Genomic DNA, 23,943 nt, shown 5'->3' on the forward strand with positions numbered 1-23,943 from the left:
ACACTAGATCGCGTGTTATCCGGTGTAGTCTAGTGGCTAGGATACCTGGCTCTCACCCAGGAGGCCCGGGTTCGATTCCCGGTACCGGAAACGTGAGTTTTTGTTGCTCCTCTTATGCGACTTGTCCCGACTTTGCTCGACTGACGCTACGCTGACGCGTGCACAAAGCTGCGTTAAGTATGATTCGCGGCTACACCTGACGGCGAGAGAGATGCGGCGTCTATTCACTTGTTATCGAGCCACATACCCATAGTCAAGAGGCTTGGAGGACTGCAAGACACTGCCAGGGAGGTGAATGTAGCTAACCACTCTAGTTAGTGTCCTGACAGCGCAGGCACGTTCATTTACTCGTATACACGTGATGGAGACCGTGTCTGACACTGCTGTGGCGTCCACCTTGGCCTAGGCTTTGCTGTGTATCGCCACTTGCACTCCAGCCAGCTGCCTCCGTGGGCGCGTGCGTGGCCGTGATCGTCTAGTGGTTAGGACATTGCGTTGTGGCCGCAATAACCCAGGTTCGAATCCTGGTCACGGCAATTTTGAAAGTTTTGCCTTGCTACCGTTGCAGTGACGATAGTGCACGAGTACTCGAAATCACAGTGCTTTCTTGATTTTTCACTCGTGTTCCGCAGTCCGCAGTTTGTACTACCACTTCATCGCCAACACGTAATGCCGGCGGCCGTGAGGCGCAGACGTCCGCTGCTCTCTGTAGTCGAAAAGGGCAGTTGTTTGAGGTGCGACGGATTGGATGAACAGCGGAGCAGGAAGCTGTGGCGTGCACCGTTTCTACAAATGCTAGGAACACTGGGGCCGAAGGTAGCGCAGGTAGCGTGGCCGAGCGATCTAAGGCGCTTGTTTTAGGCACCAGTCTCTTCGGACGCGTGCGTTCGAAACCTGGTCACGGCACGAAAACGTCTCTTGATGCTGTCGCCTTAACTACGACAGCTTCAGACAAGTGGCGCCGCTACCACACGGCGGGCACGGCATTTTCTTGTTGTGGATGGCCTAAAGAGACGCTTCCAATGGGAGAGCAGAGGAAATACATGTTACAGCGATTGCCGAGATATTTCCATTTCGAAGTGATCTTTGTAGTACAAAGGAAACGTATTGTCGTCGGCGCTATAACGGTAACGTGGCCGAGCGGTCTAAGGCGCTGGTTTTAGGCACCAGTCTCTTCGGAGGCGTGGGTTCGAATCCCACCGTTGCCAATTTTGACGTCTCATTTTTGTGCCGTTGCTGTGTGTTGTCGTGGGCTAGGACGCAGCTCCTGTGTCGCGCGTGTTGTGTAGGTAGAGTGGCCGAGCGGTCTAAGGCGCTGGTTTTAGGCACCAGTCACTTCGGAGGCGTGGGTTCCAACCCCACAGCTGCTAAACGTGTAATGTTTCCTGCGTCGAAGACAGCTGCACCCATTGCCCGCAAAGGAAACAGCACAACAAGGCGTGAGCGTCTGCTTCGTGAATTGTCGTAGAACAGTACGTGGAGCAACGACAGGATTTGTAGGCGCCTTTTGCTCTCGTCACTGCTGGCGTTCGTCTCCATGAAATGCGTCCAGAGGATGCCGTTCTATAACGTGAAAGAGTGTATTTCTTACAGTTGTCGTCAGTTAATCGTGGCTGGTTGCTGCGTTCGCAGGAAGAGCACTGGCGTCGTAATCCGGTGTAGTCTAGTGGCTAGGATACCTGGCTCTCACCCAGGAGGCCCGGGTTCGATTCCCGGTACCGGAAACGTGAGTTTTTGTTGCTCCTCTTATGCGACTTGTCCCGACTTTGCTCGACTGACGCTACGCTGACGCGTGCACAAAGCTGCGTTAAGTATGATTCGCGGCTACACCTGACGGCGAGAGAGATGCGGCGTCTATTCACTTGTTATCGAGCCACATACCCATAGTCAAGAGGCTTGGAGGACTGCAAGACACTGCCAGGGAGGTGAATGTAGCTAACCACTCTAGTTAGTGTCCTGACAGCGCAGGCACGTTCATTTACTCGTATACACGTGATGGAGACCGTGTCTGACACTGCTGTGGCGTCCACCTTGGCCTAGGCTTTGCTGTGTATCGCCACTTGCACTCCAGCCAGCTGCCTCCGTGGGCGAGTGCGTGGCCGTGATCGTCTAGTGGTTAGGACATTGCGTTGTGGCCGCAATAACCCAGGTTCGAATCCTGGTCACGGCAATTTTGAAAGTTTTGCCTTGCTACCGTTGCAGTGACGATAGTGCACGAGTACTCGAAATCACAGTGCTTTCTTGATTTTTCACTCGTGTTCCGCAGTCCGCAGTTTGTACTACCACTTCATCGCCAACACGTAATGCCGGCGGCCGTGAGGCGCAGACGTCCGCTGCTCTCTGTAGTCGAAAAGGGCAGTTGTTTGAGGTGCGACGGATTGGATGAACAGCGGAGCAGGAAGCTGTGGCGTGCACCGTTTCTACAAATGCTAGGAACACTGGGGCCGAAGGTAGCGCAGGTAGCGTGGCCGAGCGATCTAAGGCGCTTGTTTTAGGCACCAGTCTCTTCGGACGCGTGCGTTCGAAACCTGGTCACGGCACGAAAACGTCTCTTGATGCTGTCGCCTTAACTACGACAGCTTCAGACAAGTGGCGCCGCTACCACACGGCGGGCACGGCATTTTCTTGTTGTGGATGGCCTAAAGAGACGCTTCCAATGGGAGAGCAGAGGAAATACATGTTACAGCGATTGCCGAGATATTTCCATTTCGAAGTGATCTTTGTAGTACAAAGGAAACGTATTGTCGTCGGCGCTATAACGGTAACGTGGCCGAGCGGTCTAAGGCGCTGGTTTTAGGCACCAGTCTCTTCGGAGGCGTGGGTTCGAATCCCACCGTTGCCAATTTTGACGTCTCATTTTTGTGCCGTTGCTGTGTGTTGTCGTGGGCTAGGACGCAGCTCCTGTGTCGCGCGTGTTGTGTAGGTAGAGTGGCCGAGCGGTCTAAGGCGCTGGTTTTAGGCACCAGTCACTTCGGAGGCGTGGGTTCCAACCCCACAGCTGCTAAACGTGTAATGTTTCCTGCGTCGAAGACAGCTGCACCCATTGCCCGCAAAGGAAACAGCACAACAAGGCGTGAGCGTCTGCTTCGTGAATTGTCGTAGAACAGTACGTGGAGCAACGACAGGATTTGTAGGCGCCTTTTGCTCTCGTCACTGCTGGCGTTCGTCTCCATGAAATGCGTCCAGAGGATGCCGTTCTATAACGTGAAAGAGTGTATTTCTTACAGTTGTCGTCAGTTAATCGTGGCTGGTTGCTGCGTTCGCAGGAAGAGCACTGGCGTCGTAATCCGGTGTAGTCTAGTGGCTAGGATACCTGGCTCTCACCCAGGAGGCCCGGGTTCGATTCCCGGTACCGGAAACGTGAGTTTTTGTTGCTCCTCTTATGCGACTTGTCCCGACTTTGCTCGACTGACGCTACGCTGACGCGTGCACAAAGCTGCGTTAAGTATGATTCGCGGCTACACCTGACGGCGAGAGAGATGCGGCGTCTATTCACTTGTTATCGAGCCACATACCCATAGTCAAGAGGCTTGGAGGACTGCAAGACACTGCCAGGGAGGTGAATGTAGCTAACCACTCTAGTTAGTGTCCTGACAGCGCAGGCACGTTCATTTACTCGTATACACGTGATGGAGACCGTGTCTGACACTGCTGTGGCGTCCACCTTGGCCTAGGCTTTGCTGTGTATCGCCACTTGCACTCCAGCCAGCTGCCTCCGTGGGCGCGTGCGTGGCCGTGATCGTCTAGTGGTTAGGACATTGCGTTGTGGCCGCAATAACCCAGGTTCGAATCCTGGTCACGGCAATTTTGAAAGTTTTGCCTTGCTACCGTTGCAGTGACGATAGTGCACGAGTACTCGAAATCACAGTGCTTTCTTGATTTTTCACTCGTGTTCCGCAGTCCGCAGTTTGTACTACCACTTCATCGCCAACACGTAATGCCGGCGGCCGTGAGGCGCAGACGTCCGCTGCTCTCTGTAGTCGAAAAGGGCAGTTGTTTGAGGTGCGACGGATTGGATGAACAGCGGAGCAGGAAGCTGTGGCGTGCACCGTTTCTACAAATGCTAGGAACACTGGGGCCGAAGGTAGCGCAGGTAGCGTGGCCGAGCGATCTAAGGCGCTTGTTTTAGGCACCAGTCTCTTCGGACGCGTGCGTTCGAAACCTGGTCACGGCACGAAAACGTCTCTTGATGCTGTCGCCTTAACTACGACAGCTTCAGACAAGTGGCGCCGCTACCACACGGCGGGCACGGCATTTTCTTGTTGTGGATGGCCTAAAGAGACGCTTCCAATGGGAGAGCAGAGGAAATACATGTTACAGCGATTGCCGAGATATTTCCATTTCGAAGTGATCTTTGTAGTACAAAGGAAACGTATTGTCGTCGGCGCTATAACGGTAACGTGGCCGAGCGGTCTAAGGCGCTGGTTTTAGGCACCAGTCTCTTCGGAGGCGTGGGTTCGAATCCCACCGTTGCCAATTTTGACGTCTCATTTTTGTGCCGTTGCTGTGTGTTGTCGTGGGCTAGGACGCAGCTCCTGTGTCGCGCGTGTTGTGTAGGTAGAGTGGCCGAGCGGTCTAAGGCGCTGGTTTTAGGCACCAGTCACTTCGGAGGCGTGGGTTCCAACCCCACAGCTGCTAAACGTGTAATGTTTCCTGCGTCGAAGACAGCTGCACCCATTGCCCGCAAAGGAAACAGCACAACAAGGCGTGAGCGTCTGCTTCGTGAATTGTCGTAGAACAGTACGTGGAGCAACGACAGGATTTGTAGGCGCCTTTTGCTCTCGTCACTGCTGGCGTTCGTCTCCATGAAATGCGTCCAGAGGATGCCGTTCTATAACGTGAAAGAGTGTATTTCTTACAGTTGTCGTCAGTTAATCGTGGCTGGTTGCTGCGTTCGCAGGAAGAGCACTGGCGTCGTAATCCGGTGTAGTCTAGTGGCTAGGATACCTGGCTCTCACCCAGGAGGCCCGGGTTCGATTCCCGGTACCGGAAACGTGAGTTTTTGTTGCTCCTCTTATGCGACTTGTCCCGACTTTGCTCGACTGACGCTACGCTGACGCGTGCACAAAGCTGCGTTAAGTATGATTCGCGGCTACACCTGACGGCGAGAGAGATGCGGCGTCTATTCACTTGTTATCGAGCCACATACCCATAGTCAAGAGGCTTGGAGGACTGCAAGACACTGCCAGGGAGGTGAATGTAGCTAACCACTCTAGTTAGTGTCCTGACAGCGCAGGCACGTTCATTTACTCGTATACACGTGATGGAGACCGTGTCTGACACTGCTGTGGCGTCCACCTTGGCCTAGGCTTTGCTGTGTATCGCCACTTGCACTCCAGCCAGCTGCCTCCGTGGGCGCGTGCGTGGCCGTGATCGTCTAGTGGTTAGGACATTGCGTTGTGGCCGCAATAACCCAGGTTCGAATCCTGGTCACGGCAATTTTGAAAGTTTTGCCTTGCTACCGTTGCAGTGACGATAGTGCACGAGTACTCGAAATCACAGTGCTTTCTTGATTTTTCACTCGTGTTCCGCAGTCCGCAGTTTGTACTACCACTTCATCGCCAACACGTAATGCCGGCGGCCGAGAGGCGCAGACGTCCGCTGCTCTCTGTAGTCGAAAAGGGCAGTTGTTTGAGGTGCGACGGATTGGATGAACAGCGGAGCAGGAAGCTGTGGCGTGCACCGTTTCTACAAATGCTAGGAACACTGGGGCCGAAGGTAGCGCAGGTAGCGTGGCCGAGCGATCTAAGGCGCTTGTTTTAGGCACCAGTCTCTTCGGACGCGTGCGTTCGAAACCTAGTCACGGCACGAAAACGTCTCTTGATGCTGTCGCCTTAACTACGACAGCTTCAGACAAGTGGCGCCGCTACCACACGGCGGGCACGGCATTTTCTTGTTGTGGATGGCCTAAAGAGACGCTTCCAATGGGAGAGCAGAGGAAATACATGTTACAGCGATTGCCGAGATATTTCCATTTCGAAGTGATCTTTGTAGTACAAAGGAAACGTATTGTCGTCGGCGCTATAACGGTAACGTGGCCGAGCGGTCTAAGGCGCTGGTTTTAGGCACCAGTCTCTTCGGAGGCGTGGGTTCGAATCCCACCGTTGCCAATTTTGACGTCTCATTTTTGTGCCGTTGCTGTGTGTTGTCGTGGGCTAGGACGCAGCTCCTGTGTCGCGCGTGTTGTGTAGGTAGAGTGGCCGAGCGGTCTAAGGCGCTGGTTTTAGGCACCAGTCACTTCGGAGGCGTGGGTTCCAACCCCACAGCTGCTAAACGTGTAATGTTTCCTGCGTCGAAGACAGCTGCACCCATTGCCCGCAAAGGAAACAGCACAACAAGGCGTGAGCGTCTGCTTCGTGAATTGTCGTAGAACAGTACGTGGAGCAACGACAGGATTTGTAGGCGCCTTTTGCTCTCGTCACTGCTGGCGTTCGTCTCCATGAAATGCGTCCAGAGGATGCCGTTCTATAACGTGAAAGAGTGTATTTCTTACAGTTGTCGTCAGTTAATCGTGGCTGGTTGCTGCGTTCGCAGGAAGAGCACGGGCGTCGTAATCCGGTGTAGTCTAGTGGCTAGGATACCTGGCTCTCACCCAGGAGGCCCGGGTTCGATTCCCGGTACCGGAAACGTGAGTTTTTGTTGCTCCTCTTATGCGACTTGTCCCGACTTTGCTCGACTGACGCTACGCTGACGCGTGCACAAAGCTGCGTTAAGTATGATTCGCGGCTACACCTGACGGCGAGAGAGATGCGGCGTCTATTCACTTGTTATCGAGCCACATACCCATAGTCAAGAGGCTTGGAGGACTGCAAGACACTGCCAGGGAGGTGAATGTAGCTAACCACTCTAGTTAGTGTCCTGACAGCGCAGGCACGTTCATTTACTCGTATACACGTGATGGAGACCGTGTCTGACACTGCTGTGGCGTCCACCTTGGCCTAGGCTTTGCTGTGTATCGCCACTTGCACTCCAGCCAGCTGCCTCCGTGGGCGAGTGCGTGGCCGTGATCGTCTAGTGGTTAGGACATTGCGTTGTGGCCGCAATAACCCAGGTTCGAATCCTGGTCACGGCAATTTTGAAAGTTTTGCCTTGCTACCGTTGCAGTGACGATAGTGCACGAGTACTCGAAATCACAGTGCTTTCTTGATTTTTCACTCGTGTTCCGCAGTCCGCAGTTTGTACTACCACTTCATCGCCAACACGTAATGCCGGCGGCCGTGAGGCGCAGACGTCCGCTGCTCTCTGTAGTCGAAAAGGGCAGTTGTTTGAGGTGCGACGGATTGGATGAACAGCGGAGCAGGAAGCTGTGGCGTGCACCGTTTCTACAAATGCTAGGAACACTGGGGCCGAAGGTAGCGCAGGTAGCGTGGCCGAGCGATCTAAGGCGCTTGTTTTAGGCACCAGTCTCTTCGGACGCGTGCGTTCGAAACCTGGTCACGGCACGAAAACGTCTCTTGATGCTGTCGCCTTAACTACGACAGCTTCAGACAAGTGGCGCCGCTACCACACGGCGGGCACGGCATTTTCTTGTTGTGGATGGCCTAAAGAGACGCTTCCAATGGGAGAGCAGAGGAAATACATGTTACAGCGATTGCCGAGATATTTCCATTTCGAAGTGATCTTTGTAGTACAAAGGAAACGTATTGTCGTCGGCGCTATAACGGTAACGTGGCCGAGCGGTCTAAGGCGCTGGTTTTAGGCACCAGTCTCTTCGGAGGCGTGGGTTCGAATCCCACCGTTGCCAATTTTGACGTCTCATTTTTGTGCCGTTGCTGTGTGTTGTCGTGGGCTAGGACGCAGCTCCTGTGTCGCGCGTGTTGTGTAGGTAGAGTGGCCGAGCGGTCTAAGGCGCTGGTTTTAGGCACCAGTCACTTCGGAGGCGTGGGTTCCAACCCCACAGCTGCTAAACGTGTAATGTTTCCTGCGTCGAAGACAGCTGCACCCATTGCCCGCAAAGGAAACAGCACAACAAGGCGTGAGCGTCTGCTTCGTGAATTGTCGTAGAACAGTACGTGGAGCAACGACAGGATTTGTAGGCGCCTTTTGCTCTCGTCACTGCTGGCGTTCGTCTCCATGAAATGCGTCCAGAGGATGCCGTTCTATAACGTGAAAGAGTGTATTTCTTACAGTTGTCGTCAGTTAATCGTGGCTGGTTGCTGCGTTCGCAGGAAGAGCACTGGCGTCGTAATCCGGTGTAGTCTAGTGGCTAGGATACCTGGCTCTCACCCAGGAGGCCCGGGTTCGATTCCCGGTACCGGAAACGTGAGTTTTTGTTGCTCCTCTTATGCGACTTGTCCCGACTTTGCTCGACTGACGCTACGCTGACGCGTGCACAAAGCTGCGTTAAGTATGATTCGCGGCTACACCTGACGGCGAGAGAGATGCGGCGTCTATTCACTTGTTATCGAGCCACATACCCATAGTCAAGAGGCTTGGAGGACTGCAAGACACTGCCAGGGAGGTGAATGTAGCTAACCACTCTAGTTAGTGTCCTGACAGCGCAGGCACGTTCATTTACTCGTATACACGTGATGGAGACCGTGTCTGACACTGCTGTGGCGTCCACCTTGGCCTAGGCTTTGCTGTGTATCGCCACTTGCACTCCAGCCAGCTGCCTCCGTGGGCGCGTGCGTGGCCGTGATCGTCTAGTGGTTAGGACATTGCGTTGTGGCCGCAATAACCCAGGTTCGAATCCTGGTCACGGCAATTTTGAAAGTTTTGCCTTGCTACCGTTGCAGTGACGATAGTGCACGAGTACTCGAAATCACAGTGCTTTCTTGATTTTTCACTCGTGTTCCGCAGTCCGCAGTTTGTACTACCACTTCATCGCCAACACGTAATGCCGGCGGCCGTGAGGCGCAGACGTCCGCTGCTCTCTGTAGTCGAAAAGGGCAGTTGTTTGAGGTGCGACGGATTGGATGAACAGCGGAGCAGGAAGCTGTGGCGTGCACCGTTTCTACAAATGCTAGGAACACTGGGGCCGAAGGTAGCGCAGGTAGCGTGGCCGAGCGATCTAAGGCGCTTGTTTTAGGCACCAGTCTCTTCGGACGCGTGCGTTCGAAACCTAGTCACGGCACGAAAACGTCTCTTGATGCTGTCGCCTTAACTACGACAGCTTCAGACAAGTGGCGCCGCTACCACACGGCGGGCACGGCATTTTCTTGTTGTGGATGGCCTAAAGAGACGCTTCCAATGGGAGAGCAGAGGAAATACATGTTACAGCGATTGCCGAGATATTTCCATTTCGAAGTGATCTTTGTAGTACAAAGGAAACGTATTGTCGTCGGCGCTATAACGGTAACGTGGCCGAGCGGTCTAAGGCGCTGGTTTTAGGCACCAGTCTCTTCGGAGGCGTGGGTTCGAATCCCACCGTTGCCAATTTTGACGTCTCATTTTTGTGCCGTTGCTGTGTGTTGTCGTGGGCTAGGACGCAGCTCCTGTGTCGCGCGTGTTGTGTAGGTAGAGTGGCCGAGCGGTCTAAGGCGCTGGTTTTAGGCACCAGTCACTTCGGAGGCGTGGGTTCCAACCCCACAGCTGCTAAACGTGTAATGTTTCCTGCGTCGAAGACAGCTGCACCCATTGCCCGCAAAGGAAACAGCACAACAAGGCGTGAGCGTCTGCTTCGTGAATTGTCGTAGAACAGTACGTGGAGCAACGACAGGATTTGTAGGCGCCTTTTGCTCTCGTCACTGCTGGCGTTCGTCTCCATGAAATGCGTCCAGAGGATGCCGTTCTATAACGTGAAAGAGTGTATTTCTTACAGTTGTCGTCAGTTAATCGTGGCTGGTTGCTGCGTTCGCAGGAAGAGCACTGGCGTCGTAATCCGGTGTAGTCTAGTGGCTAGGATACCTGGCTCTCACCCAGGAGGCCCGGGTTCGATTCCCGGTACCGGAAACGTGAGTTTTTGTTGCTCCTCTTATGCGACTTGTCCCGACTTTGCTCGACTGACGCTACGCTGACGCGTGCACAAAGCTGCGTTAAGTATGATTCGCGGCTACACCTGACGGCGAGAGAGATGCGGCGTCTATTCACTTGTTATCGAGCCACATACCCATAGTCAAGAGGCTTGGAGGACTGCAAGACACTGCCAGGGAGGTGAATGTAGCTAACCACTCTAGTTAGTGTCCTGACAGCGCAGGCACGTTCATTTACTCGTATACACGTGATGGAGACCGTGTCTGACACTGCTGTGGCGTCCACCTTGGCCTAGGCTTTGCTGTGTATCGCCACTTGCACTCCAGCCAGCTGCCTCCGTGGGCGCGTGCGTGGCCGTGATCGTCTAGTGGTTAGGACATTGCGTTGTGGCCGCAATAACCCAGGTTCGAATCCTGGTCACGGCAATTTTGAAAGTTTTGCCTTGCTACCGTTGCAGTGACGATAGTGCACGAGTACTCGAAATCACAGTGCTTTCTTGATTTTTCACTCGTGTTCCGCAGTCCGCAGTTTGTACTACCACTTCATCGCCAACACGTAATGCCGGCGGCCGTGAGGCGCAGACGTCCGCTGCTCTCTGTAGTCGAAAAGGGCAGTTGTTTGAGGTGCGACGGATTGGATGAACAGCGGAGCAGGAAGCTGTGGCGTGCACCGTTTCTACAAATGCTAGGAACACTGGGGCCGAAGGTAGCGCAGGTAGCGTGGCCGAGCGATCTAAGGCGCTTGTTTTAGGCACCAGTCTCTTCGGACGCGTGCGTTCGAAACATAGTCACGGCACGAAAACGTCTCTTGATGCTGTCGCCTTAACTACGACAGCTTCAGACAAGTGGCGCCGCTACCACACGGCGGGCACGGCATTTTCTTGTTGTGGATGGCCTAAAGAGACGCTTCCAATGGGAGAGCAGAGGAAATACATGTTACAGCGATTGCCGAGATATTTCCATTTCGAAGTGATCTTTGTAGTACAAAGGAAACGTATTGTCGTCGGCGCTATAACGGTAACGTGGCCGAGCGGTCTAAGGCGCTGGTTTTAGGCACCAGTCTCTTCGGAGGCGTGGGTTCGAATCCCACCGTTGCCAATTTTGACGTCTCATTTTTGTGCCGTTGCTGTGTGCTGTCGTGGGCTAGGACGCAGCTCCTGTGTCGCGCGTGTTGTGTAGGTAGAGTGGCCGAGCGGTCTAAGGCGCTGGTTTTAGGCACCAGTCACTTCGGAGGCGTGGGTTCCAACCCCACAGCTGCTAAACGTGTAATGTTTCCTGCGTCGAAGACAGCTGCACCCATTGCCCGCAAAGGAAACAGCACAACAAGGCGTGAGCGTCTGCTTCGTGAATTGTCGTAGAACAGTACGTGGAGCAACGACAGGATTTGTAGGCGCCTTTTGCTCTCGTCACTGCTGGCGTTCGTCTCCATGAAATGCGTCCAGAGGATGCCGTTCTATAACGTGAAAGAGTGTATTTCTTACAGTTGTCGTCAGTTAATCGTGGCTGGTTGCTGCGTTCGCAGGAAGAGCACTGGCGTCGTAATCCGGTGTAGTCTAGTGGCTAGGATACCTGGCTCTCACCCAGGAGGCCCGGGTTCGATTCCCGGTACCGGAAACGTGAGTTTTTGTTGCTCCTCTTATGCGACTTGTCCCGACTTAGCTCGACTGACGCTACGCTGACGCGTGCACAAAGCTGCGTTAAGTATGATTCGCGGCTACACCTGACGGCGAGAGAGATGCGGCGTCTATTCACTTGTTATCGAGCCACATACCCATAGTCAAGAGGCTTGGAGGACTGCAAGACACTGCCAGGGAGGTGAATGTAGCTAACCACTCTAGTTAGTGTCCTGACAGCGCAGGCACGTTCATTTACTCGTATACACGTGATGGAGACCGTGTCTGACACTGCTGTGGCGTCCACCTTGGCCTAGGCTTTGCTGTGTATCGCCACTTGCACTCCAGCCAGCTGCCTCCGTGGGCGCGTGCGTGGCCGTGATCGTCTAGTGGTTAGGACATTGCGTTGTGGCCGCAATAACCCAGGTTCGAATCCTGGTCACGGCAATTTTGAAAGTTTTGCCTTGCTACCGTTGCAGTGACGATAGTGCACGAGTACTCGAAATCACAGTGCTTTCTTGATTTTTCACTCGTGTTCCGCAGTCCGCAGTTTGTACTACCACTTCATCGCCAACACGTAATGCCGGCGGCCGTGAGGCGCAGACGTCCGCTGCTCTCTGTAGTCGAAAAGGGCAGTTGTTTGAGGTGCGACGGATTGGATGAACAGCGGAGCAGGAAGCTGTGGCGTGCACCGTTTCTACAAATGCTAGGAACACTGGGGCCGAAGGTAGCGCAGGTAGCGTGGCCGAGCGATCTAAGGCGCTTGTTTTAGGCACCAGTCTCTTCGGACGCGTGCGTTCGAAACCTAGTCACGGCACGAAAACGTCTCTTGATGCTGTCGCCTTAACTACGACAGCTTCAGACAAGTGGCGCCGCTACCACACGGCGGGCACGGCATTTTCTTGTTGTGGATGGCCTAAAGAGACGCTTCCAATGGGAGAGCAGAGGAAATACATGTTACAGCGATTGCCGAGATATTTCCATTTCGAAGTGATCTTTGTAGTACAAAGGAAACGTATTGTCGTCGGCGCTATAACGGTAACGTGGCCGAGCGGTCTAAGGCGCTGGTTTTAGGCACCAGTCTCTTCGGAGGCGTGGGTTCGAATCCCACCGTTGCCAATTTTGACGTCTCATTTTTGTGCCGTTGCTGTGTGTTGTCGTGGGCTAGGACGCAGCTCCTGTGTCGCGCGTGTTGTGTAGGTAGAGTGGCCGAGCGGTCTAAGGCGCTGGTTTTAGGCACCAGTCACTTCGGAGGCGTGGGTTCCAACCCCACAGCTGCTAAACGTGTAATGTTTCCTGCGTCGAAGACAGCTGCACCCATTGCCCGCAAAGGAAACAGCACAACAAGGCGTGAGCGTCTGCTTCGTGAATTGTCGTAGAACAGTACGTGGAGCAACGACAGGATTTGTAGGCGCCTTTTGCTCTCGTCACTGCTGGCGTTCGTCTCCATGAAATGCGTCCAGAGGATGCCGTTCTATAACGTGAAAGAGTGTATTTCTTACAGTTGTCGTCAGTTAATCGTGGCTGGTTGCTGCGTTCGCAGGAAGAGCACTGGCGTCGTAATCCGGTGTAGTCTAGTGGCTAGGATACCTGGCTCTCACCCAGGAGGCCCGGGTTCGATTCCCGGTACCGGAAACGTGAGTTTTTGTTGCTCCTCTTATGCGACTTGTCCCGACTTTGCTCGACTGACGCTACGCTGACGCGTGCACAAAGCTGCGTTAAGTATGATTCGCGGCTACACCTGACGGCGAGAGAGATGCGGCGTCTATTCACTTGTTATCGAGCCACATACCCATAGTCAAGAGGCTTGGAGGACTGCAAGACACTGCCAGGGAGGTGAATGTAGCTAACCACTCTAGTTAGTGTCCTGACAGCGCAGGCACGTTCATTTACTCGTATACACGTGATGGAGACCGTGTCTGACACTGCTGTGGCGTCCACCTTGGCCTAGGCTTTGCTGTGTATCGCCACTTGCACTCCAGCCAGCTGCCTCCGTGGGCGCGTGCGTGGCCGTGATCGTCTAGTGGTTAGGACATTGCGTTGTGGCCGCAATAACCCAGGTTCGAATCCTGGTCACGGCAATTTTGAAAGTTTTGCCTTGCTACCGTTGCAGTGACGATAGTGCACGAGTACTCGAAATCACAGTGCTTTCTTGATTTTTCACTCGTGTTCCGCAGTCCGCAGTTTGTACTACCACTTCATCGCCAACACGTAATGCCGGCGGCCGTGAGGCGCAGACGTCCGCTGCTCTCTGTAGTCGAAAAGGGCAGTTGTTTGAGGTGCGACGGATTGGATGAACAGCGGAGCAGGAAGCTGTGGCGTGCACCGTTTCTACAAATGCTAGGAACACTGGGGCCGAAGGTAGCGCAGGTAGCGTGGCCGAGCGATCTAAGGCGCTTGTTTTAGGCACCAGTCTCTTCGGACGCGTGCGTTCGAAACCTAGTCACGGCACGAAAACGTCTCTTGATGCTGTCGCCTTAACTACGACAGCTTCAGACAAGTGGCGCCGCTACCACACGGCGGGCACGGCATTTTCTTGTTGTGGATGGCCTAAAGAGACGCTTCCAATGGGAGAGCAGAGGAAATACATGTTACAGCGATTGCCGAGATATTTCCATTTCGAAGTGATCTTTGTAGTACAAAGGAAACGTATTGTCGTCGGCGCTATAACGGTAACGTGGCCGAGCGGTCTAAGGCGCTGGTTTTAGGCACCAGTCTCTTCGGAGGCGTGGGTTCGAATCCCACCATTGCCAATTTTGACGTCTCATTTTTGTGCCGTTGCTGTGTGTTGTCGTGGGCTAGGACGCAGCTCCTGTGTCGCGCGTGTTGTGTAGGTAGAGTGGCCGAGCGGTCTAAGGCGCTGGTTTTAGGCACCAGTCACTTCGGAGGCGTGGGTTCCAACCCCACAGCTGCTGAACGTGTAATGTTTCCTGCGTCGAAGACAGCTGCACCCATTGCCCGCAAAGGAAACAGCACAACAAGGCGTGAGCGTCTGCTTCGTGAATTGTCGTAGAACAGTACGTGGAGCAACGACAGGATTTGTAGGCGCCTTTTGCTCTCGTCACTGCTGGCGTTCGTCTCCATGAAATGCGTCCAGAGGATGCCGTTCTATAACGTGAAAGAGTGTATTTCTTACAGTTGTCGTCAGTTAATCGTGGCTGGTTGCTGCGTTCGCAGGAAGAGCACTGGCGTCGTAATCCGGTGTAGTCTAGTGGCTAGGATACCTGGCTCTCACCCAGGAGGCCCGGGTTCGATTCCCGGTACCGGAAACGTGAGTTTTTGTTGCTCCTCTTATGCGACTTGTCCCGACTTTGCTCGACTGACGCTACGCTGACGCGTGCACAAAGCTGCGTTAAGTATGATTCGCGGCTACACCTGACGGCGAGAGAGATGCGGCGTCTATTCACTTGTTATCGAGCCACATACCCATAGTCAAGAGGCTTGGAGGACTGCAAGACACTGCCAGGGAGGTGAATGTAGCTAACCACTCTAGTTAGTGTCCTGACAGCGCAGGCACGTTCATTTACTCGTATACACGTGATGGAGACCGTGTCTGACACTGCTGTGGCGTCCACCTTGGCCTAGGCTTTGCTGTGTATCGCCACTTGCACTCCAGCCAGCTGCCTCCGTGGGCGCGTGCGTGGCCGTGATCGTCTAGTGGTTAGGACATTGCGTTGTGGCCGCAATAACCCAGGTTCGAATCCTGGTCACGGCAATTTTGAAAGTTTTGCCTTGCTACCGTTGCAGTGACGATAGTGCACGAGTACTCGAAATCACAGTGCTTTCTTGATTTTTCACTCGTGTTCCGCAGTCCGCAGTTTGTACTACCACTTCATCGCCAACACGTAATGCCGGCGGCCGTGAGGCGCAGACGTCCGCTGCTCTCTGTAGTCGAAAAGGGCAGTTGTTTGAGGTGCGACGGATTGGATGAACAGCGGAGCAGGAAGCTGTGGCGTGCACCGTTTCTACAAATGCTAGGAACACTGGGGCCGAAGGTAGCGCAGGTAGCGTGGCCGAGCGATCTAAGGCGCTTGTTTTAGGCACCAGTCTCTTCGGACGCGTGCGTTCGAAACCTAGTCACGGCACGAAAACGTCTCTTGATGCTGTCGCCTTAACTACGACAGCTTCAGACAAGTGGCGCCGCTACCACACGGCGGGCACGGCATTTTCTTGTTGTGGATGGCCTAAAGAGACGCTTCCAATGGGAGAGCAGAGGAAATACATGTTACAGCGATTGCCGAGATATTTCCATTTCGAAGTGATCTTTGTAGTACAAAGGAAACGTATTGTCGTCGGCGCTATAACGGTAACGTGGCCGAGCGGTCTAAGGCGCTGGTTTTAGGCACCAGTCTCTTCGGAGGCGTGGGTTCGAATCCCACCGTTGCCAATTTTGACGTCTCATTTTTGTGCCGTTGCTGTGTGTTGTCGTGGGCTAGGACGCAGCTCCTGTGTCGCGCGTGTTGTGTAGGTAGAGTGGCCGAGCGGTCTAAGGCGCTGGTTTTAGGCACCAGTCACTTCGGAGGCGTGGGTTCCAACCCCACAGCTGCTGAACGTGTAATGTTTCCTGCGTCGAAGACAGCTGCACCCATTGCCCGCAAAGGAAACAGCACAACAAGGCGTGAGCGTCTGCTTCGTGAATTGTCGTAGAACAGTACGTGGAGCAACGACAGGATTTGTAGGCGCCTTTTGCTCTCGTCACTGCTGGCGTTCGTCTCCATGAAATGCGTCCAGAGGATGCCGTTCTATAACGTGAAAGAGTGTATTTCTTACAGTTGTCGTCAGTTAATCGTGGCTGGTTGCTGCGTTCGCAGGAAGAGCACGGGCGTCGTAATCCGGTGTAGTCTAGTGGCTAGGATACCTGGCTCTCACCCAGGAGGCCCGGGTTCGATTCCCGGTACCGGAAACGTGAGTTTTTGTTGCTCCTCTTATGCGACTTGTCCCGACTTTGCTCGACTGACGCTACGCTGACGCGTGCACAAAGCTGCGTTAAGTATGATTCGCGGCTACACCTGACGGCGAGAGAGACGCGGCGTCTATTCACTTGTTATCGAGCCACATACCCATAGTCAAGAGGCTTGGAGGACTGCAAGACACTGCCAGGGAGGTGAATGTAGCTAACCACTCTAGTTAGTGTCCTGACAGCGCAGGCACGTTCATTTACTCGTATACACGTGATGGAGACCGTGTCTGACACTGCTGTGGCGTCCACCTTGGCCTAGGCTTTGCTGTGTATCGCCACTTGCACTCCAGCCAGCTGCCTCCGTGGGCGCGTGCGTGGCCGTGATCGTCTAGTGGTTAGGACATTGCGTTGTGACCGCAATAACCCAGGTTCGAATCCTGGTCACGGCAATTTTGAAAGTTTTGCCTTGCTACCGTTGCAGTGACGATAGTGCACGAGTACTCGAAATCACAGTGCTTTCTTGATTTTTCACTCGTGTTCCGCAGTCCGCAGTTTGTACTACCACTTCATCGCCAACACGTAATGCCGGCGGCCGTGAGGCGCAGACGTCCGCTGCTCTCTGTAGTCGAAAAGGGCAGTTGTTTGAGGTGCGACGGATTGGATGAACAGCGGAGCAGGAAGCTGTGGCGTGCACCGTTTCTACAAATGCTAGGAACACTGGGGCCGAAGGTAGCGCAGGTAGCGTGGCCGAGCGATCTAAGGCGCTTGTTTTAGGCACCAGTCTCTTCGGACGCGTGCGTTCGAAACCTAGTCACGGCACGAAAACGTCTCTTGATGCTGTCGCCTTAACTACGACAGCTTCAGACAAGTGGCGCCGCTACCACACGGCGGGCACGGCATTTTCTTGTTGTGGATGGCCTAAAGAGACGCTTCCAATGGGAGAGCAGAGGAAATACATGTTACAGCGATTGCCGAGATATTTCCATTTCGAAGTGATCTTTGTAGTACAAAGGAAACGTATTGTCGTCGGCGCTATAACGGTAACGTGGCCGAGCGGTCTAAGGCGCTGGTTTTAGGCACCAGTCTCTTCGGAGGCGTGGGTTCGAATCCCACCGTTGCCAATTTTGACGTCTCATTTTTGTGCCGTTGCTGTGTGTTGTCGTGGGCTAGGACGCAGCTCCTGTGTCGCGCGTGTTGTGTAGGTAGAGTGGCCGAGCGGTCTAAGGCGCTGGTTTTAGGCACCAGTCACTTCGGAGGCGTGGGTTCCAACCCCACAGCTGCTAAACGTGTAATGTTTCCTGCGTCGAAGACAGCTGCACCCATTGCCCGCAAAGGAAACAGCACAACAAGGCGTGAGCGTCTGCTTCGTGAATTGTCGTAGAACAGTACGTGGAGCAACGACAGGATTTGTAGGCGCCTTTTGCTCTCGTCACTGCTGGCGTTCGTCTCCATGAAATGCGTCCAGAGGATGCCGTTCTATAACGTGAAAGAGTGTATTTCTTACAGTTGTCGTCAGTTAATCGTGGCTGGTTGCTGCGTTCGCAGGAAGAGCACGGGCGTCGTAATCCGGTGTAGTCTAGTGGCTAGGATACCTGGCTCTCACCCAGGAGGCCCGGGTTCGATTCCCGGTACCGGAAACGTGAGTTTTTGTTGCTCCTCTTATGCGACTTGTCCCGACTTTGCTCGACTGACGCTACGCTGACGCGTGCACAAAGCTGCGTTAAGTATGATTCGCGGCTACACCTGACGGCGAGAGAGATGCGGCGTCTATTCACTTGTTATCGAGCCACATACCCATAGTCAAGAGGCTTGGAGGACTGCAAGACACTGCCAGGGAGGTGAATGTAGCTAACCACTCTAGTTAGTGTCCTGACAGCGCAGGCACGTTCATTTACTCGTATACACGTGATGGAGACCGTGTCTGACACTGCTGTGGCGTCCACCTTGGCCTAGGCTTTGCTGTGTATCGCCACTTGCACTCCAGCCAGCTGCCTCCGTGGGCGCGTGCGTGGCCGTGATCGTCTAGTGGTTAGGACATTGCGTTGTGGCCGCAATAACCCAGGTTCGAATCCTGGTCACGGCAATTTTGAAAGTTTTGCCTTGCTACCGTTGCAGTGACGATAGTGCACGAGTACTCGAAATCACAGTGCTTTCTTGATTTTTCACTCGTGTTCCGCAGTCCGCAGTTTGTACTACCACTTCATCGCCAACACGTAATGCCGGCGGCCGTGAGGCGCAGACGTCCGCTGCTCTCTGTAGTCGAAAAGGGCAGTTGTTTGAGGTGCGACGGATTGGATGAACAGCGGAGCAGGAAGCTGTGGCGTGCACCGTTTCTACAAATGCTAGGAACACTGGGGCCGAAGGTAGCGCAGGTAGCGTGGCCGAGCGATCTAAGGCGCTTGTTTTAGGCACCAGTCTCTTCGGACGCGTGCGTTCGAAACCTGGTCACGGCACGAAAACGTCTCTTGATGCTGTCGCCTTAACTACGACAGCTTCAGACAAGTGGCGCCGCTACCACACGGCGGGCACGGCATTTTCTTGTTGTGGATGGCCTAAAGAGACGCTTCCAATGGGAGAGCAGAGGAAATACATGTTACAGCGATTGCCGAGATATTTCCATTTCGAAGTGATCTTTGTAGTACAAAGGAAACGTATTGTCGTCGGCGCTATAACGGTAACGTGGCCGAGCGGTCTAAGGCGCTGGTTTTAGGCACCAGTCTCTTCGGAGGCGTGGGTTCGAATCCCACCGTTGCCAATTTTGACGTCTCATTTTTGTGCCGTTGCTGTGTGTTGTCGTGGGCTAGGACGCAGCTCCTGTGTCGCGCGTGTTGTGTAGGTAGAGTGGCCGAGCGGTCTAAGGCGCTGGTTTTAGGCACCAGTCACTTCGGAGGCGTGGGTTCCAACCCCACAGCTGCTAAACGTGTAATGTTTCCTGCGTCGAAGACAGCTGCACCCATTGCCCGCAAAGGAAACAGCACAACAAGGCGTGAGCGTCTGCTTCGTGAATTGTCGTAGAACAGTACGTGGAGCAACGACAGGATTTGTAGGCGCCTTTTGCTCTCGTCACTGCTGGCGTTCGTCTCCATGAAATGCGTCCAGAGGATGCCGTTCTATAACGTGAAAGAGTGTATTTCTTACAGTTGTCGTCAGTTAATCGTGGCTGGTTGCTGCGTTCGCAGGAAGAGCACTGGCGTCGTAATCCGGTGTAGTCTAGTGGCTAGGATACCTGGCTCTCACCCAGGAGGCCCGGGTTCGATTCCCGGTACCGGAAACGTGAGTTTTTGTTGCTCCTCTTATGCGACTTGTCCCGACTTTGCTCGACTGACGCTACGCTGACGCGTGCACAAAGCTGCGTTAAGTATGATTCGCGGCTACACCTGACGGCGAGAGAGATGCGGCGTCTATTCACTTGTTATCGAGCCACATACCCATAGTCAAGAGGCTTGGAGGACTGCAAGACACTGCCAGGGAGGTGAATGTAGCTAACCACTCTAGTTAGTGTCCTGACAGCGCAGGCACGTTCATTTACTCGTATACACGTGATGGAGACCGTGTCTGACACTGCTGTGGCGTCCACCTTGGCCTAGGCTTTGCTGTGTATCGCCACTTGCACTCCAGCCAGCTGCCTCCGTGGGCGCGTGCGTGGCCGTGATCGTCTAGTGGTTAGGACATTGCGTTGTGGCCGCAATAACCCAGGTTCGAATCCTGGTCACGGCAATTTTGAAAGTTTTGCCTTGCTACCGTTGCAGTGACGATAGTGCACGAGTACTCGAAATCACAGTGCTTTCTTGATTTTTCACTCGTGTTCCGCAGTCCGCAGTTTGTACTACCACTTCATCGCCAACACGTAATGCCGGCGGCCGTGAGGCGCAGACGTCCGCTGCTCTCTGTAGTCGAAAAGGGCAGTTGTTTGAGGTGCGACGGATTGGATGAACAGCGGAGCAGGAAGCTGTGGCGTGCACCGTTTCTACAAATGCTAGGAACACTGGGGCCGAAGGTAGCGCAGGTAGCGTGGCCGAGCGATCTAAGGCGCTTGTTTTAGGCACCAGTCTCTTCGGACGCGTGCGTTCGAAACCTGGTCACGGCACGAAAACGTCTCTTGATGCTGTCGCCTTAACTACGACAGCTTCAGACAAGTGGCGCCGCTACCACACGGCGGGCACGGCATTTTCTTGTTGTGGATGGCCTAAAGAGACGCTTCCAATGGGAGAGCAGAGGAAATACATGTTACAGCGATTGCCGAGATATTTCCATTTCGAAGTGATCTTTGTAGTACAAAGGAAACGTATTGTCGTCGGCGCTATAACGGTAACGTGGCCGAGCGGTCTAAGGCGCTGGTTTTAGGCACCAGTCTCTTCGGAGGCGTGGGTTCGAATCCCACCGTTGCCAATTTTGACGTCTCATTTTTGTGCCGTTGCTGTGTGTTGTCGTGGGCTAGGACGCAGCTCCTGTGTCGCGCGTGTTGTGTAGGTAGAGTGGCCGAGCGGTCTAAGGCGCTGGTTTTAGGCACCAGTCACTTCGGAGGCGTGGGTTCCAACCCCACAGCTGCTAAACGTGTAATGTTTCCTGCGTCGAAGACAGCTGCACCCATTGCCCGCAAAGGAAACAGCACAACAAGGCGTGAGCGTCTGCTTCGTGAATTGTCGTAGAACAGTACGTGGAGCAACGACAGGATTTGTAGGCGCCTTTTGCTCTCGTCACTGCTGGCGTTCGTCTCCATGAAATGCGTCCAGAGGATGCCGTTCTATAACGTGAAAGAGTGTATTTCTTACAGTTGTCGTCAGTTAATCGTGGCTGGTTGCTGCGTTCGCAGGAAGAGCACTGGCGTCGTAATCCGGTGTAGTCTAGTGGCTAGGATACCTGGCTCTCACCCAGGAGGCCCGGGTTCGATTCCCGGTACCGGAAACGTGAGTTTTTGTTGCTCCTCTTATGCGACTTGTCCCGACTTTGCTCGACTGACGCTACGCTGACGCGTGCACAAAGCTGCGTTAAGTATGATTCGCGGCTACACCTGACGGCGAGAGAGATGCGGCGTCTATTCACTTGTTATCGAGCCACATACCCATAGTCAAGAGGCTTGGAGGACTGCAAGACACTGCCAGGGAGGTGAATGTAGCTAACCACTCTAGTTAGTGTCCTGACAGCGCAGGCACGTTCATTTACTCGTATACACGTGATGGAGACCGTGTCTGACACTGCTGTGGCGTCCACCTTGGCCTAGGCTTTGCTGTGTATCGCCACTTGCACTCCAGCCAGCTGCCTCCGTGGGCGCGTGCGTGGCCGTGATCGTCTAGTGGTTAGGACATTGCGTTGTGGCCGCAATAACCCAGGTTCGAATCCTGGTCACGGCAATTTTGAAAGTTTTGCCTTGCTACCGTTGCAGTGACGATAGTGCACGAGTACTCGAAATCACAGTGCTTTCTTGATTTTTCACTCGTGTTCCGCAGTCCGCAGTTTGTACTACCACTTCATCGCCAACACGTAATGCCGGCGGCCGTGAGGCGCAGACGTCCGCTGCTCTCTGTAGTCGAAAAGGGCAGTTGTTTGAGGTGCGACGGATTGGATGAACAGCGGAGCAGGAAGCTGTGGCGTGCACCGTTTCTACAAATGCTAGGAACACTGGGGCCGAAGGTAGCGCAGGTAGCGTGGCCGAGCGATCTAAGGCGCTTGTTTTAGGCACCAGTCTCTTCGGACGCGTGCGTTCGAAACCTGGTCACGGCACGAAAACGTCTCTTGATGCTGTCGCCTTAACTACGACAGCTTCAGACAAGTGGCGCCGCTACCACACGGCGGGCACGGCATTTTCTTGTTGTGGATGGCCTAAAGAGACGCTTCCAATGGGAGAGCAGAGGAAATACATGTTACAGCGATTGCCGAGATATTTCCATTTCGAAGTGATCTTTGTAGTACAAAGGAAACGTATTGTCGTCGGCGCTATAACGGTAACGTGGCCGAGCGGTCTAAGGCGCTGGTTTTAGGCACCAGTCTCTTCGGAGGCGTGGGTTCGAATCCCACCGTTGCCAATTTTGACGTCTCATTTTTGTGCCGTTGCTGTGTGTTGTCGTGGGCTAGGACGCAGCTCCTGTGTCGCGCGTGTTGTGTAGGTAGAGTGGCCGAGCGGTCTAAGGCGCTGGTTTTAGGCACCAGTCACTTCGGAGGCGTGGGTTCCAACCCCACAGCTGCTAAACGTGTAATGTTTCCTGCGTCGAAGACAGCTGCACCCATTGCCCGCAAAGGAAACAGCACAACAAGGCGTGAGCGTCTGCTTCGTGAATTGTCGTAGAACAGTACGTGGAGCAACGACAGGATTTGTAGGCGCCTTTTGCTCTCGTCACTGCTGGCGTTCGTCTCCATGAAATGCGTCCAGAGGATGCCGTTCTATAACGTGAAAGAGTGTATTTCTTACAGTTGTCGTCAGTTAATCGTGGCTGGTTGCTGCGTTCGCAGGAAGAGCACTGGCGTCGTAATCCGGTGTAGTCTAGTGGCTAGGATACCTGGCTCTCACCCAGGAGGCCCGGGTTCGATTCCCGGTACCGGAAACGTGAGTTTTTGTTGCTCCTCTTATGCGACTTGTCCCGACTTTGCTCGACTGACGCTACGCTGACGCGTGCACAAAGCTGCGTTAAGTATGATTCGCGGCTACACCTGACGGCGAGAGAGATGCGGCGTCTATTCACTTGTTATCGAGCCACATACCCATAGTCAAGAGGCTTGGAGGACTGCAAGACACTGCCAGGGAGGTGAATGTAGCTAACCACTCTAGTTAGTGTCCTGACAGCGCAGGCACGTTCATTTACTCGTATACACGTGATGGAGACCGTGTCTGACACTGCTGTGGCGTCCACCTTGGCCTAGGCTTTGCTGTGTATCGCCACTTGCACTCCAGCCAGCTGCCTCCGTGGGCGCGTGCGTGGCCGTGATCGTCTAGTGGTTAGGACATTGCGTTGTGGCCGCAATAACCCAGGTTCGAATCCTGGTCACGGCAATTTTGAAAGTTTTGCCTTGCTACCGTTGCAGTGACGATAGTGCACGAGTACTCGAAATCACAGTGCTTTCTTGATTTTTCACTCGTGTTCCGCAGTCCGCAGTTTGTACTACCACTTCATCGCCAACACGTAATGCCGGCGGCCGTGAGGCGCAGACGTCCGCTGCTCTCTGTAGTCGAAAAGGGCAGTTGTTTGAGGTGCGACGGATTGGATGAACAGCGGAGCAGGAAGCTGTGGCGTGCACCGTTTCTACAAATGCTAGGAACACTGGGGCCGAAGGTAGCGCAGGTAGCGTGGCCGAGCGATCTAAGGCGCTTGTTTTAGGCACCAGTCTCTTCGGACGCGTGCGTTCGAAACCTGGTCACGGCACGAAAACGTCTCTTGATGCTGTCGCCTTAACTACGACAGCTTCAGACAAGTGGCGCCGCTACCACACGGCGGGCACGGCATTTTCTTGTTGTGGATGGCCTAAAGAGACGCTTCCAATGGGAGAGCAGAGGAAATACATGTTACAGCGATTGCCGAGATAT

At 54.0% G+C, this 23,943-nt stretch overlaps 44 non-coding genes across 44 annotated transcripts; all 44 read left to right on the forward strand.

Moving 5' to 3' along the window:
* Positions 1–18: 18 nt before the first annotated feature.
* Trnae-cuc (transfer RNA glutamic acid (anticodon CUC)) lies at positions 19–90 on the forward strand. Its single transcript has one exon. It is a non-coding gene; the product is annotated as a tRNA-Glu (tRNA).
* Positions 91–464: 374 nt separating this feature from the next.
* Trnah-gug (transfer RNA histidin (anticodon GUG)) lies at positions 465–536 on the forward strand. The gene has a single exon. It is a non-coding gene; the product is annotated as a tRNA-His (tRNA).
* A 590-nt stretch (positions 537–1,126) lies between these two features.
* Positions 1,127–1,208, forward strand: Trnal-uag (transfer RNA leucine (anticodon UAG)). Its single transcript has one exon. It is a non-coding gene; the product is annotated as a tRNA-Leu (tRNA).
* A 444-nt stretch (positions 1,209–1,652) lies between these two features.
* Positions 1,653–1,724, forward strand: Trnae-cuc (transfer RNA glutamic acid (anticodon CUC)). The gene has a single exon. It is a non-coding gene; the product is annotated as a tRNA-Glu (tRNA).
* Positions 1,725–2,098: 374 nt separating this feature from the next.
* On the forward strand, positions 2,099–2,170 carry Trnah-gug (transfer RNA histidin (anticodon GUG)). Its single transcript has one exon. It is a non-coding gene; the product is annotated as a tRNA-His (tRNA).
* A 590-nt stretch (positions 2,171–2,760) lies between these two features.
* Positions 2,761–2,842, forward strand: Trnal-uag (transfer RNA leucine (anticodon UAG)). Its single transcript has one exon. It is a non-coding gene; the product is annotated as a tRNA-Leu (tRNA).
* A 444-nt stretch (positions 2,843–3,286) lies between these two features.
* Trnae-cuc (transfer RNA glutamic acid (anticodon CUC)) lies at positions 3,287–3,358 on the forward strand. Its single transcript has one exon. It is a non-coding gene; the product is annotated as a tRNA-Glu (tRNA).
* A 374-nt stretch (positions 3,359–3,732) lies between these two features.
* Trnah-gug (transfer RNA histidin (anticodon GUG)) lies at positions 3,733–3,804 on the forward strand. Its single transcript has one exon. It is a non-coding gene; the product is annotated as a tRNA-His (tRNA).
* A 590-nt stretch (positions 3,805–4,394) lies between these two features.
* Trnal-uag (transfer RNA leucine (anticodon UAG)) lies at positions 4,395–4,476 on the forward strand. Its single transcript has one exon. It is a non-coding gene; the product is annotated as a tRNA-Leu (tRNA).
* Positions 4,477–4,920: 444 nt separating this feature from the next.
* Positions 4,921–4,992, forward strand: Trnae-cuc (transfer RNA glutamic acid (anticodon CUC)). The gene has a single exon. It is a non-coding gene; the product is annotated as a tRNA-Glu (tRNA).
* Positions 4,993–5,366: 374 nt separating this feature from the next.
* On the forward strand, positions 5,367–5,438 carry Trnah-gug (transfer RNA histidin (anticodon GUG)). The gene has a single exon. It is a non-coding gene; the product is annotated as a tRNA-His (tRNA).
* A 590-nt stretch (positions 5,439–6,028) lies between these two features.
* Positions 6,029–6,110, forward strand: Trnal-uag (transfer RNA leucine (anticodon UAG)). Its single transcript has one exon. It is a non-coding gene; the product is annotated as a tRNA-Leu (tRNA).
* Positions 6,111–6,554: 444 nt separating this feature from the next.
* On the forward strand, positions 6,555–6,626 carry Trnae-cuc (transfer RNA glutamic acid (anticodon CUC)). Its single transcript has one exon. It is a non-coding gene; the product is annotated as a tRNA-Glu (tRNA).
* A 374-nt stretch (positions 6,627–7,000) lies between these two features.
* Trnah-gug (transfer RNA histidin (anticodon GUG)) lies at positions 7,001–7,072 on the forward strand. The gene has a single exon. It is a non-coding gene; the product is annotated as a tRNA-His (tRNA).
* Positions 7,073–7,662: 590 nt separating this feature from the next.
* Positions 7,663–7,744, forward strand: Trnal-uag (transfer RNA leucine (anticodon UAG)). The gene has a single exon. It is a non-coding gene; the product is annotated as a tRNA-Leu (tRNA).
* A 444-nt stretch (positions 7,745–8,188) lies between these two features.
* On the forward strand, positions 8,189–8,260 carry Trnae-cuc (transfer RNA glutamic acid (anticodon CUC)). Its single transcript has one exon. It is a non-coding gene; the product is annotated as a tRNA-Glu (tRNA).
* Positions 8,261–8,634: 374 nt separating this feature from the next.
* Positions 8,635–8,706, forward strand: Trnah-gug (transfer RNA histidin (anticodon GUG)). Its single transcript has one exon. It is a non-coding gene; the product is annotated as a tRNA-His (tRNA).
* A 590-nt stretch (positions 8,707–9,296) lies between these two features.
* Positions 9,297–9,378, forward strand: Trnal-uag (transfer RNA leucine (anticodon UAG)). The gene has a single exon. It is a non-coding gene; the product is annotated as a tRNA-Leu (tRNA).
* Positions 9,379–9,822: 444 nt separating this feature from the next.
* Trnae-cuc (transfer RNA glutamic acid (anticodon CUC)) lies at positions 9,823–9,894 on the forward strand. Its single transcript has one exon. It is a non-coding gene; the product is annotated as a tRNA-Glu (tRNA).
* Positions 9,895–10,268: 374 nt separating this feature from the next.
* On the forward strand, positions 10,269–10,340 carry Trnah-gug (transfer RNA histidin (anticodon GUG)). Its single transcript has one exon. It is a non-coding gene; the product is annotated as a tRNA-His (tRNA).
* Positions 10,341–10,930: 590 nt separating this feature from the next.
* Trnal-uag (transfer RNA leucine (anticodon UAG)) lies at positions 10,931–11,012 on the forward strand. The gene has a single exon. It is a non-coding gene; the product is annotated as a tRNA-Leu (tRNA).
* A 444-nt stretch (positions 11,013–11,456) lies between these two features.
* Positions 11,457–11,528, forward strand: Trnae-cuc (transfer RNA glutamic acid (anticodon CUC)). Its single transcript has one exon. It is a non-coding gene; the product is annotated as a tRNA-Glu (tRNA).
* A 374-nt stretch (positions 11,529–11,902) lies between these two features.
* Positions 11,903–11,974, forward strand: Trnah-gug (transfer RNA histidin (anticodon GUG)). Its single transcript has one exon. It is a non-coding gene; the product is annotated as a tRNA-His (tRNA).
* Positions 11,975–12,564: 590 nt separating this feature from the next.
* On the forward strand, positions 12,565–12,646 carry Trnal-uag (transfer RNA leucine (anticodon UAG)). Its single transcript has one exon. It is a non-coding gene; the product is annotated as a tRNA-Leu (tRNA).
* Positions 12,647–13,090: 444 nt separating this feature from the next.
* On the forward strand, positions 13,091–13,162 carry Trnae-cuc (transfer RNA glutamic acid (anticodon CUC)). Its single transcript has one exon. It is a non-coding gene; the product is annotated as a tRNA-Glu (tRNA).
* A 374-nt stretch (positions 13,163–13,536) lies between these two features.
* Positions 13,537–13,608, forward strand: Trnah-gug (transfer RNA histidin (anticodon GUG)). Its single transcript has one exon. It is a non-coding gene; the product is annotated as a tRNA-His (tRNA).
* A 590-nt stretch (positions 13,609–14,198) lies between these two features.
* Trnal-uag (transfer RNA leucine (anticodon UAG)) lies at positions 14,199–14,280 on the forward strand. The gene has a single exon. It is a non-coding gene; the product is annotated as a tRNA-Leu (tRNA).
* Positions 14,281–14,724: 444 nt separating this feature from the next.
* Positions 14,725–14,796, forward strand: Trnae-cuc (transfer RNA glutamic acid (anticodon CUC)). The gene has a single exon. It is a non-coding gene; the product is annotated as a tRNA-Glu (tRNA).
* Positions 14,797–15,170: 374 nt separating this feature from the next.
* Positions 15,171–15,242, forward strand: Trnah-gug (transfer RNA histidin (anticodon GUG)). Its single transcript has one exon. It is a non-coding gene; the product is annotated as a tRNA-His (tRNA).
* Positions 15,243–15,832: 590 nt separating this feature from the next.
* Positions 15,833–15,914, forward strand: Trnal-uag (transfer RNA leucine (anticodon UAG)). The gene has a single exon. It is a non-coding gene; the product is annotated as a tRNA-Leu (tRNA).
* Positions 15,915–16,358: 444 nt separating this feature from the next.
* On the forward strand, positions 16,359–16,430 carry Trnae-cuc (transfer RNA glutamic acid (anticodon CUC)). Its single transcript has one exon. It is a non-coding gene; the product is annotated as a tRNA-Glu (tRNA).
* Positions 16,431–16,804: 374 nt separating this feature from the next.
* Trnah-gug (transfer RNA histidin (anticodon GUG)) lies at positions 16,805–16,876 on the forward strand. The gene has a single exon. It is a non-coding gene; the product is annotated as a tRNA-His (tRNA).
* A 590-nt stretch (positions 16,877–17,466) lies between these two features.
* On the forward strand, positions 17,467–17,548 carry Trnal-uag (transfer RNA leucine (anticodon UAG)). The gene has a single exon. It is a non-coding gene; the product is annotated as a tRNA-Leu (tRNA).
* A 444-nt stretch (positions 17,549–17,992) lies between these two features.
* Positions 17,993–18,064, forward strand: Trnae-cuc (transfer RNA glutamic acid (anticodon CUC)). Its single transcript has one exon. It is a non-coding gene; the product is annotated as a tRNA-Glu (tRNA).
* A 374-nt stretch (positions 18,065–18,438) lies between these two features.
* Positions 18,439–18,510, forward strand: Trnah-gug (transfer RNA histidin (anticodon GUG)). Its single transcript has one exon. It is a non-coding gene; the product is annotated as a tRNA-His (tRNA).
* A 590-nt stretch (positions 18,511–19,100) lies between these two features.
* Trnal-uag (transfer RNA leucine (anticodon UAG)) lies at positions 19,101–19,182 on the forward strand. The gene has a single exon. It is a non-coding gene; the product is annotated as a tRNA-Leu (tRNA).
* A 444-nt stretch (positions 19,183–19,626) lies between these two features.
* On the forward strand, positions 19,627–19,698 carry Trnae-cuc (transfer RNA glutamic acid (anticodon CUC)). The gene has a single exon. It is a non-coding gene; the product is annotated as a tRNA-Glu (tRNA).
* A 374-nt stretch (positions 19,699–20,072) lies between these two features.
* Trnah-gug (transfer RNA histidin (anticodon GUG)) lies at positions 20,073–20,144 on the forward strand. The gene has a single exon. It is a non-coding gene; the product is annotated as a tRNA-His (tRNA).
* A 590-nt stretch (positions 20,145–20,734) lies between these two features.
* On the forward strand, positions 20,735–20,816 carry Trnal-uag (transfer RNA leucine (anticodon UAG)). The gene has a single exon. It is a non-coding gene; the product is annotated as a tRNA-Leu (tRNA).
* A 444-nt stretch (positions 20,817–21,260) lies between these two features.
* On the forward strand, positions 21,261–21,332 carry Trnae-cuc (transfer RNA glutamic acid (anticodon CUC)). Its single transcript has one exon. It is a non-coding gene; the product is annotated as a tRNA-Glu (tRNA).
* A 374-nt stretch (positions 21,333–21,706) lies between these two features.
* Positions 21,707–21,778, forward strand: Trnah-gug (transfer RNA histidin (anticodon GUG)). The gene has a single exon. It is a non-coding gene; the product is annotated as a tRNA-His (tRNA).
* Positions 21,779–22,368: 590 nt separating this feature from the next.
* Positions 22,369–22,450, forward strand: Trnal-uag (transfer RNA leucine (anticodon UAG)). The gene has a single exon. It is a non-coding gene; the product is annotated as a tRNA-Leu (tRNA).
* Positions 22,451–22,894: 444 nt separating this feature from the next.
* Trnae-cuc (transfer RNA glutamic acid (anticodon CUC)) lies at positions 22,895–22,966 on the forward strand. Its single transcript has one exon. It is a non-coding gene; the product is annotated as a tRNA-Glu (tRNA).
* A 374-nt stretch (positions 22,967–23,340) lies between these two features.
* Positions 23,341–23,412, forward strand: Trnah-gug (transfer RNA histidin (anticodon GUG)). The gene has a single exon. It is a non-coding gene; the product is annotated as a tRNA-His (tRNA).
* The last annotated feature ends 531 nt before the right edge of the window (positions 23,413–23,943 follow it).

Source organism: Schistocerca gregaria, unplaced genomic scaffold (genome assembly GCF_023897955.1).
Source record: "Schistocerca gregaria isolate iqSchGreg1 unplaced genomic scaffold, iqSchGreg1.2 ptg001369l, whole genome shotgun sequence".
Taxonomy (NCBI): domain Eukaryota; kingdom Metazoa; phylum Arthropoda; class Insecta; order Orthoptera; family Acrididae; genus Schistocerca; species Schistocerca gregaria.